Source organism: Chrysochloris asiatica, unplaced genomic scaffold (genome assembly GCF_000296735.1).
Source record: "Chrysochloris asiatica unplaced genomic scaffold, ChrAsi1.0 scaffold00002, whole genome shotgun sequence".
Classification (NCBI taxonomy): domain Eukaryota; kingdom Metazoa; phylum Chordata; class Mammalia; order Afrosoricida; family Chrysochloridae; genus Chrysochloris; species Chrysochloris asiatica.
The window spans coordinates 230,673-240,637 of NW_006408520.1; the positions used below are offsets into that span (position 1 = coordinate 230,673).

General features: G+C 37.8%; 1 pseudogene; it reads right to left on the reverse strand.

Moving 5' to 3' along the window:
• Window positions 1-8,509: 8,509 nt before the first annotated feature.
• On the reverse strand, window positions 8,510-9,392 carry LOC102811537 (annotated as a pseudogene).
• Window positions 9,393-9,965: the final 573 nt, after the last annotated feature.

Consider the following 9,965-nt stretch of genomic DNA (forward strand, 5'->3'; position numbering starts at 1 on the left):
ACATTAGAAACCACATGGGCAATGTCACAATGGAACCAAAGGAAATCAAAAAGATAATAACAGAATACTACAAAGAATTGTACTCTAACATTTTGATAATTTAAAACAGATGGATATATTTTTAGAAAAACACGACCTAATCAACATTTCACAGAGTGAAGGAGAAAACCTGAACAAACCCATAACAAAAGAAATTTATCAGGTCATCAAAACACTCCCAATCAAAAAAAAAAAACAAAAAAAAATCCAGGTCCATATGGCTTCACTGGTGAGTTGTACCAAACATTCAGTAAAGAACTGTTACCAATTCAACCCAAATATTCCAGAATATAGAAGAGGATGGAAAACTTCCTACTACATTTTATGAAGTAATCATAACCCTTATACCAAAATCAGGAAGGGTATCACCAAGAAAGAAAATTATAGACCAATATCCATCATAAACATAGATGCAACAGTTCTAAACAAAATCCTAGCCTACAGAATCCAGAGGCATATAAAAAAATAATTACATCATGTCCAAATAGGATTCATATCAGGAATACAAGGATGGTTCAACTTTAGAAAAACAATCAGTGTAATCCACCATATAAAAAAGAAAAAAGAAAAGAACCACATGAACATATTGTTTGATGCTGAAAAAACATGTGACAAAAAATAACATCCATTCCTGGTAAAAACCCTCTACAAAGTAGGAAACGAATGGAAATTCCTCAACATAATTAAGAGCCATATATACAAAACCAATAGCTTACATTATTCTCAATGGAGGAAACTGAGGGCATCCTCTCTGTGAACTGGAACCGGACAAGGATGCCTTTTGCCACCACTCCTATTCAATATTGTGCTGGAAGTCTTAACAAGAGCTATATGGAAAGATAGGGAAATTAAAGGCATCCAAATTGGCAAAAAGGGAGTAAAACTCTCTCTATTTACAGACGATATGATCCTATATACATAGAAAACCCCAAAAGCTCAGTAAAAAAAGTACTAGACCTCATTGGAAGATTCAGCAATGCCACAGATGGAGGCAGAGATGATGTGGAGAGATGGAGTGGCTGGGGACTCTGGACTTAGGGAGGGAGAGGGCCTGTGTGCTGAGGACCAGGGGGCAGGCTTGCAGGGTTTAGCATGTGTTAGGTTAATGATGCATGGAGGGGATTGTAACCAAGGCAATGTAATGATATACGATAGCATGAATGTAAAGCTAATGTTCTACCATGTAAACTATCACATAATCCACAAAAAGACATTAAAAAAATGAAAGAAAGAAACCAGAGGTCTTAGATCTACCATTTAAGAACAAAGCAGGTCTATTTCCCATGATCCTTATCTCTTCAGTTCTTCAGCTCTTCAGCTTCTGCCTCTTGGTTCTTTTATCTCTAGATGAAGTCTGCATGCTTTCCTTGTTCTAGTAAAGCAAGTTTTACAAAGTTATTTAAATCTACCAATAAGTGCTTAGAAGCATTCCTTTCTACCTGAGAACCTGGGCCTAAGGCAGTCAACTAACACCTTGGGTAAGAAAGCCAAACTTGGCTGACAAGTGCTCATAGGCACTCAACTCTGCCAGGAAGTCTTCTACATGAAGGTGCTCTTGTATCTTGCTCTATTGGTTGGCTTCTGTGTTATCATCTTGGTTTCCTCGTTCTGCTACTGTGGTTTTTCTGCCACTGCTTTTCACTATCCTCTCTGTCTACAGTTTACAGTGATCCTCATTTTGTTTTGAACACTCATTGGAATTTCCTTTGACATCATAATTCTACCACAAGGCAATATCCAATTTTACTATTAGGTAACTTCCAGTTTCTGCTCATTAAATTCCAAACATGCTTCCACATTTTAGAAATCTGTTAGACCAAAATGCTACTACCAGTACCAAATCCTGCCTTATTTATCTAGTGCTGCTATCACAGAAATACCACAAGTGGATGGGTATTCAAATCAGAAATATGTTAATACTGGTGTTAGTGCTGTCATGGCAGTTCTGTGAACATACATTTATTTTCTTACAGTTTAGGAGAATAGAAATCCAAATTCAGAGTGCCAGCTTTGGAAAAAAGTCCTTGTCTCTTTTTTAACATCTTTAGGCTTATCATTCCTTAGAGTTCTCCATATTTTAGCATCTATATTTTCCTGGATAGGAATTTCACAGTGCAGGAGGCCAGGCCTAAAGGATGCACTCCATTCCTGGCTCTTCTTTCTTAGCTGTTGTTGTTGTTGTTATGTGCTGTGGAGTTGGTTCTGACTCATAGCGACCCTGTACAGGGTTTCCAAGGCCATAAATCTTTACAGGAGCAGAAAGCCTCATCTTTCTCCAATGGAACAGCTGGTAGTTTCAAACTGCAGACCAATTCGTAACCACTATGCAATCAGAGCTCCTTAATAGGTCCCTTTAATCTCTGCTTGCTAGTTTAATCTCTTTTATATCTCAAAAGAGTTTGACTCAAGGTGCAATTTAATCCTATAGATTATATCTGGCCTTAATAATATAGTATAATGATCACATCAGGTCAGGGCTGATCAAATAAGATCATGGAAGTGCTTATTTTTATTAGATGTTAACATGGGGATTATCACCTCTTTTTTTACTGCTAAAGGATTCCAGAATACTTTAGTGTGGTCATGCATAACCTGGGCACAGACCAAGAGGCATTCATTCAAAGAAACTGGGGATAATGCCTACTTTAAAATCAGGAAAAGTGTGTGATAGGGCTATATCTTTTTACCATAACTTATTCAGTCAGTATGATGAGCAAATAATTCAGGAAAATAGGCTATAAGAAGAGGAATATGGAACATAATTGCAGAAAGATTCATTAACAACCTGTGTTATGCAGGCAATACAACCCTGCTTACTGAAAGCAAAGAGAACTTGTAACACTTAGTCAGAAACTCCAAGACTACAGTAGTTCAGGATGGATTACTCTTCAACATGAAGAAAAGTACAATCCTTACAACTGGATCAATAAACAACATTATGGCATATGTAGGATATATTGATATACTTTCCATTTTACTTGGATTCACAATCAATGCCCATGGAAGTAGCAGTCAAGGAATCAAATGAAGTATTTGATTGGTAAATTTCTTACAAAAGATCTCTTTATGGTGTTAAGAATTTTAGTTATAGTTTTGTTGGAGAATAACGAAAGTACCAAAGACTTCTAAAAGAACAAATAGATCTGTGTTGGAAGAAATACAGACAGAGTGCTCCTTGAAAGGCAGGATGGCCAGACTTGTATTTCACACTTTGGACATACTGTCAAGAGGGGCCATTCACTAGAGAAGGATATTATGTTTGGCAAAGTAGAAGGGTGGAGAAAAAGAGGAAGACCCCAATGAGATGGATTGGCACAGTGCCAGAATCGATGTGCTCAAACATAGCAACAATTGTGAGGTTGACCCAGGATCAGGCAGCATTTTCTTCTGTTATACATAGGGTCCCTATGAGTCAGTACTGACTTGATGGCACCTAACAACAGCAACATAATGTTAAGAGCAAAGATTACATTTTGAGGATTAAGGCACACCTGACCCTAGCCATGGTATTTTCAATCGCCTCATATGTACGCAAAATCTGGACAATAAGGACAACTAAAGAAGAGTTGAAGCCTTTGAGTTATGGTGTTGGCAAAGAATACTGAATATACTAACAGCTATCAGAAAAATGAACAAATCTGTCTTTGAAGAAGTGCAGCTATAATGTTTCTTAAAAGGAAGACAATGAGACTTCATCTCAAGTACTTTGGACATGTTATCAAGAATGGCAAGTCCTTGGAGAAGAGCATCATATTTCGTAAAGCACAGAGTCAAAGATAAAAAGGAAGACCTTAATGAGATGGGTTGAAAAAGTGACAGCAATAATGGATCAAATATAGGAATGATTGGGAATGTTTCATTTTTTTGTACATAGATAGTGTCGATATGAGTCTGAACTGAGTCAATGGTGCCAATAACATATATAGATTATGGGTTCATATGATACAATGGTTAAGAGATTGGCTACTAATTGAAAAGTGAGGGTTTGTAACCCACTAGTTACTGTGAGCAAGAAAGATTTACAGTCTTGATGGCTTATATAAAGATTTATAGCCTTGACCACCCTATGGGGGCAGATCTACTCTATTCTATAGATTCAATATGAGTAAAAATTTAATGGACAACAATAGGTTTAATTTATATTTGGATTATGTATTTTAAAGCATTATAATATAAACTATCTCAATCTGACATAAAATATTGTTTTACAATAGAGAATATTTTGGCTTGCCTACCTTAAAATATAATTTTAAGCAACTTGTAAAAACTGTCTAGGTGTAAAAACTGTCTAGGTGTCTTATCTCCTCTAATTTCATAAGAAGGAAGTATAATTTTATAAATATCAGCTGCCCAAGACTGATTTTTATGGGGTAGAGGTCAGGCATACCTCCACAATCCAAGTTTATTTTACCAATTCTGACACTGACTGCCTTTCCCATACTACTCTCTGCTTATTTCAGTAATTTGTTGCAATGGTCACACATAATTTACTGACAATATTCACGATTTTGTGGTTTATTAGGTAAGTAACAAATTATCATCCATGAACAGAAATGACTCAAAATACAGTTCTTCAGTCAAGACAATTTTCATAAGTACTTTTCTCTCTGACCCTCAGTCTCTTGGTCTCATGAGGCATCAGCATAAGCAAAAGCTTTAAGGAACTTAGGTTCAACCACTCTACTCCAGTATAGCAGTGTCTCTCTGTTTAGTCTTTCACAATTGCAACATGTACAATTACAGTTTTTTAACAATCACAATGAACTCTGTTAGCAATGATTTCTCAAAGTAGAATCATATAATCTACATAGGTATCTTCTTGGTCATCTATTCCCAGACCCATCAGAAAATGAGAAACCTATTCCAGGAAGACTCTTCTTTGTCCCTCTCATTCTGAGTGTAAGCATACTCATAAAAGAGTGTAAGACCAGACACTTAATGCCGCTATCTTTTCCTTTTTTAGATAGTTAATTTTTAAATTGACCACTCCTATCAACCAGGATCAAAGAGTACAGCCTTCATTATGGATTACATCTCAATGTAAAGAAAACAAAAATCCTCACCACTGGACCAATTAACAACATTCTTATCAACGGAGAAAAGATTGAAGTTGTCAAGGACTTCATTCTTCTTGGATTAACTATCAACACTCACAGAAGCAGCAGTCAAGAGATTAAGCCACATATTGCATTAAGCAAATCTGCTATACAAGACCTTTTTAAAATGTTGAATAGCAAAGACATCAGCTTGAGGACTAAGGTGTGCCTGACCCAAGCCATGGTGTTTTCAATAACCTCATATGCATGTGAAAGCTGGACAGTGAGTAAGGAAGACCGTAAAAGAATTGATGTCTTTGAGTTATGGTGTTCAAGGAGAATATTGAAAGTGCCATGGGCTGCCAAAAGAACCAATAGATCTGTTTTGGAAGAAGTGCAGCCAGAGTGCTCCTTGGAAGCCAAGATGGCCAAACTTTGTCTCTCATACTTTGGACATATCGTCAGGAGGGACAGTTGCTGGAGAAGGATATCATGTTTGGTAAGGTGGAGGGTCATAGAAAAAGAGGAAGACCCCCAACAAGATGGATTGGCCAAGTGGCAAAATCGATGGACTCAAGCATGGCAACAATAGTGATGTTGGCCCAGGATCAGGCAGTGTTTTGTTCTGCTGTTCATAAGATCGCTATGGGTCAGTACCAACTCAGTGGCAGCTAACAACAACATCAACCAGTACTCTGAGGAGACAAGCATCCTCTTTGTTCTGATGAACCTTCTGCATTTGTTGGAAGTTTGAGTATCTACATTCATAAGAAAAGTCCAGAACAGAGAAAAAAAATAAAATTGCAGCAATTTGCACAAGCTCAGAGTGTAAAATATTTTCTCTTCATTTGGCTGGGTTCTGGTCAGCTCATCCTTAGTTATCCATGCTAGGTCAATGAGTATTTGCTGTAGCCCCAGAGATTCCACAAACCTTTCTGCACTTCAGACCAGTCATATGTTCATATCTTTCTCTCTTGTTGAGCAAAGTTGTTCTTATCTTCTTCAATCAGGGTCTTTTCATCTGTTAGTCTTAATGCAGCGTCCTTCACACCAAATATTGTCTACGTACTCAGGAACTACTATCGGTGAAACAATGAACTGTCTGTTGGTTAGAGAAAGTTGTTCATTGGCTACTGTCCATGTGTCAATGGGCTCTGGAAGCTTCTCAAGTGGTTCTAGAATCAGATCTATGGTAAAAGAGGCTACCTGTTTATTAATATGGTGAGTGTCACCTTGCATTCCTCCAATAATTTTTTCTTGTATGAATCATTTCCCTTTTATTATGAGACTACTTTGGGGTTACATTATAGGATACACACTGGACTGATAAACATGGAATGGCTTAAACCCACCAGTCACTCCTTGGAAACCCCATATAGGGTTTGAATCTCAATTGACTTGATGCCATTTAACAAGAGCAACATCCTAATTTAGAGTGTTTATTTGACATAACCTAAAACTTTATGGACATTTCAGGTCTCATGTGCCAGGGTTGTATTCTTTCACCATACTTATTCAATTTGTATGCTGAGCAAATAATCTGAGAAGGTGCATTACATGAAGAAAAATGTGGCATCAGGATTGGAGGAAGACTCATTAACAACTTTCGATATGTAGATGATACAACCTTACTGAAAGCACAGAGGACTTAAATGATTTACTGAAAAATATCAAAGACCACACTACATTGGGTTGCAACTCAATGTAAATAAAATAAAAATCCTCATTATTTTTTGTCTGGACCAATAAACAACTTCCATATAAATGGAGAAAGCACTGACATTGTCAAACACTTCATTTTACTTGGATCCACCATCAATACTCATGGAAGCAGGAGTCAAAAAATAAAACAATGTATTGCATTAAACAAATCAGCTGCACAAGACCTCATTAAAGTGTTCCAGAGCAAAGACATTAGTTTGAGGAATAAGGTGTGCCTAACTCAAGCCATGGTATTTTCAATAACCTCATATGCATGTGAAATTTGAACAGTGAATAAGGAAGACCATAGAAGAATTGATGCATTTGAATTATGGTGTTGGAGGAGAAAAACAAAAGTACCATGCACTGCCAAAAGAAGAAACCAGTCTGTGTTGGAAGAAGTACATCCAGAATGATCCTTGAAAGTCAGGATGGCCAGACTCCATCTCTCATACTTCAGACATATTATGGAGGGACCAGTCCCTGGAGAAGGATGTAATGTTTGGTAAATGGAGGATCAGAGAAAAAGAGGAAGGTCACCAACTATATTGATACAGTGGCAACAGCAATTAATGGTGCTCACGAAGAACCTATACATGGACCAGGAAGCAGTTGTTTGAACAGAACAAGGGAACACTGAATAGTTTAAAATGAGGAAAGGCATGCACCAGCATTGTATTTTTTCATCATACTTATTCAATCTTTATACTGAACAAATAATCTGAGAAGCTGGATTGTATGAAGGAAAATGTAGCATCAGGATAGGAGGAAGGTTCATTAACAACCTTCAAGAACAGATAATACAACCTTGTTTGCTAAAAGTGAAGAGAACTTAAAATATTTACTAATGAATTGACCTATATTTATGGATGTAGTAGCCCAAAATACCAACTGAGAGTGAAGGAGTCTTCACATCAAGGATCAATCCTATTCCCTCTGTACACAGGCATTGGCTACCTAAAATGGGAGGGCTATAAAGGCACAAAGTGACATGGCTTACAAATTTTCAAGAGGAAGTTTAATTTCAGAGTTCAGCAGAAGGTAGAGTCTCCATTTAATAGTTTTCATCGTGTCTAGATGGGTCTGGTTAAAGGAGGTGTTGTTATGATTCAATAGTGAGTAAGTGTTATAATGACTAATTGCAATTGTCACAACTGTAAAGGTAGAAGTTTTGGAACATAAAGTGGGAAGTAGTTAATTTTATAATCAAGGAACAGAGGACTCAAGGGAGAAGAGCATGAGTGAAATGTGGGACCCTATTCAGAGTAGAAGTGAAACCAGAGATGGAGGCAAAGATGATGACATGGAGAGATAGAGCAGCTGAGGACTCTAGACTCATGGAAAGAGAAAAACTGTGTTGGCATTCTGGAGGCAGGCTTGCAGAATGTACCCTTGTTTTGTTTTTTTTTTCAGAAAAATAATTTTATTTCCTAACACATGGTGTACATACACATCCAGTATATACTTATCTTGCACCTCTATTCACAAATTACTACCACACTTTCCAAATGACAACATCTTGGAATATAATAAGAACATACTGTTATCTTAGCTGAGTTATGAAAAATGCTTCCAGATGGCCAATATTCTGAATATACGGGATGGATTACAGCAAAATTTCTTCAGATTAGCTCTAAAATTTTAAAACTTTGAAAAGCTACTACTTTTGCATATCTAATGTTTCCAGATGAAAAGGATGCAGCAATGTAAACTTGCATTCTGGAGAAATGCCATCAGTTCTTCTGGTGATGAAACCACTGATCCACATCTGATGGTATTGGCAGGCAGATTCACAGGGTGACGGTAAAGCATCCACAATGGCTTTGGCAGCATCAGGGTCGCACTTGAAGGGTCTCTCAGACACTGTGTGTTCATGCAACTCGGTCCTTTCCCGTCGATTTTCTTGGTGACCAGTGTTTTCCAATGGTCATGGGTGCTCTATATAATATCAACTGCAAATCTCTTATCTTTAAATTCTGCATTGAAAGCAAATTGATTCTCTGGTTTTCCGTCAGGAACTTTGTACTTTCTAAACCAGTCCACAGCAGTTTCTAGGTACCCAGGCTTCAGGCGTTTGACATCATTAATATCGTTGTAACTGGCGGCTTCAGGATCGTCCACGTTAATGGCAATGACTTTCCAGTCAGTCTCCCCTTCGTCGATCACGGCCAGGATTCCCAGCACCCTCACACGGATGATTTCACCCTTTGTACAGACCTTGCTTCCAATCTCACACACATCAATCGGGTTGTTGTCGACACAACAGCCAGTGTGTTTGTCATTGTGTCCTGGGTCTTCCCAAGTCTGAGGGATGGCGCCATAGTTCCAGATGTAGCCCTTATAAGGGAATACATTTGCGACATAGCGGAATTTTCCTTTTTTCACGTCTTGTTTAATTGGGTTTAAAGGGTCCTTTGTAGAAATCTCCATTTTTGCATTAGACCATCGTGGAACTTTAACTACCATGTGGAACACATCCTTATCTGCATAAATTGGAATATCATGAAATGGAAATATGTACTGTCCTTTTTCATTTTTGAGGAAGACTAGGTACTCGAGGGTGAAGGGCGCGGTGCACTCCTTGCTGCTGAAGCCGCTCATGGTGCTGGAGACGAGCCTGTACCCTTGTTTTTTAAAAATGATTATCTATTCTTGAATGTTTTTGTGCACATATAAAACAACAACAACAACAACAACAAAAACACAAACAGGAAATAGAAGAAAATACTATTGAATGATGATGCATGAAGGGGATCGTAATCATAGAAGTGAAATGAAATATAATAGGAGGAGTGTAAATTTAATGTTCTCTCATGTAAGCTATCACTCAACTCACAATAAAAACTTAAAAAAAAATTACTGATGAAGATCAAAGACCACTACCTTTGATATGACTTGCATCTCAATGTAAAGTAAACAAAAATCCTCACCACCGGACCAATAAAAAACTTCCATATACATGGAAAAAAATTGAATTTTTAAAAGACTTCATAAGGAGCTCTGGTAGCGTAGTGGTTACGAATCGGGCTGCGAACTTCAAGGTCTGCAGTTCGAAACTACCAGCCGCTCCGCGGGAGAAAGATGAGGCGATCTGCTCCCGTAAAGATTTACAGCCTCGGAAACCCTGTTCAGGGTCGCTATGGGTCGAAACCGACTCGACGGCACTTAACAACAACAACAACAACATTT